This window comes from Zingiber officinale, chromosome 7A, assembly GCF_018446385.1.
Source record: "Zingiber officinale cultivar Zhangliang chromosome 7A, Zo_v1.1, whole genome shotgun sequence".
NCBI classification, from domain to species: Eukaryota; Viridiplantae; Streptophyta; class Magnoliopsida; order Zingiberales; family Zingiberaceae; genus Zingiber; species Zingiber officinale.
Genome location: NC_055998.1, coordinates 102,686,360 through 102,688,242, shown reverse-complemented (window position 1 = coordinate 102,688,242; position 1,883 = coordinate 102,686,360). Strand labels below are relative to the sequence as shown.

General features: G+C 38.3%; 1 pseudogene; it reads left to right on the top strand.

Moving 5' to 3' along the window:
- The first annotated feature begins 486 nt into the window (after window positions 1-486).
- Window positions 487-593, top strand: LOC122003335 (annotated as a pseudogene).
- The last annotated feature ends 1,290 nt before the right edge of the window (window positions 594-1,883 follow it).

The following is a 1,883-nucleotide window of genomic DNA, read 5'->3' as shown; positions in this document are numbered from 1 at the left end:
TACTTAAATCGACTTTCCTATGAATCATATCATTTGCCACATGATAATTCATTACAATATTATAATAATATTATAAATATGAAGATGCAAGTATCAACAATATGCAATATCAATAGAGGAAACTATGAAAGGCCAAGTAAATCTAAAAATATGAACGAAAGAGTGATTCGAAACATTAATTTTATTTCTAAAACATTCTTTTTCAATTTCATTCCCATATGTAACTCATTTGTGGATATAACATAATATTACTATTTTATTAAGAGTCTGGACACTTTATAACTAATTTTGATGAAACCTAAAATGAAATTATGTTAATATCTTTTTTTCTTTTCACACTGAAAATAATTTTAAGACTTATTAGTAATTTTCTTTAGTTATTTTTTATATAAAAATATGCACTATCATGAGTCCCACGTCTTAGAATTGGTAACACTGCGAGTGGAGAAGCTTTTATAATACCTTGGATCGGCAACATTAGAAAGTATATCATTCTCAAACTTTTGGCTAAGATCAAGTATAGTATCCGTTCTTATCAATTTAATATCTGATATAAAAAAAACTAAATTAAATTTTTATGAGGGAGAGTCCGTTATATTGGTATCCCGTGGTAGTTTTTGATGTGATCAACTAAGTCCGGTTAGGTCCTGTTAGTGTCTAACCCTGTATCTAAGTGTGTAAGAACTTAGGAGCACAAGAAGTCGAGTGGAAGATGTGGCTAGTGAGAAGCACGACACGGGAGAGAGCCGACGGGCTCGGTGCGTCTGAGGGACGAGGTGCTGCAGAAAAGTACACTGGCGAACGAAAAGGACGCGTGCAGCGGTCCGAGGGACGAGAAGCTGGAGCGAAAGCCTACTCGAGGAAGAAGTCAAAAATTGGGTTCGAATGAGCCCTATTTCGGTTAGCCGAAATCACCTAGGAGATCGAAGCAGCGGAAGAGCTAAAATGTAGCTATGGAGCTATTGGAGGCGCCTTCAACAGGAGTGGAAGATGCCTCCACGACCTTCAGGCGGAAGGTGCCTTCAACTAACCATGGAAGGTGCCTTCCAGCCCCATGGAAAGCACCTTCGACTAGGCTGATTTTAGCCGTTGTGGAAAGATAAAGTTTTATCCTTTGGCGCCTCGTTAGAGGCACCTTCTAGCCCTATGGAAGGCGTCTTCAAGCTGTGGATAAGATTCTACAGAGGCTATAAAAAGACCTTTGGACCTAGGAAATATGTAACAACCTCTGCATTCATTTCCTAGCTACTTTATGAACTTCCAACAAGTGTAAGAAGCTTCTCTGCCTTCAAATAAGAAGATCTTTAGTGCGTTTACTTGTCTTGGATTAACAACTTCTCCGGTTATAATCAAGTAATTTTTTTGACCTCGTTTCTTTTTGTTGTTCGTTTATTCTATTTTTTTTTCTTTTTTTTGCACTACTAATCTGAGTTAAAAGTAGAGGAAGGTTTTTCTTAGCAGTCAGTTCACCTCCCCTCCTTCTGGCCTACCTGAGCCAACAAGTGGTATCAGAGCCAAATTTACTTTAGGAGGACTAACCGTTGAACAAAGCACACAAGATGGTCGGATCAAACATCTACCCACCGAAGTTTGAGGGGGATTTCGCCAACTGGAAGAAGAAGATGGAGGTATTTTTTAAAACTGATTTCGATTTGTTTTTAATAATGGAATTTTGTTTTGTAGTACCCGAATGCAAAGAAAAATACCACTAGATCAAAAAGGAGTAGACCGATTTCATGGCAAATGGCAAAGCAGAGTTCCATCTGCTAAGCATCTTATCGCCACAAGAAGTCAACCGGATCGAGGCCTACGAGTTTACAAAAGAACTCTGAGAGAAATTCCTGGAACTACATGAAAGAAGCTCAGAGGCGAAACTCGCAAAA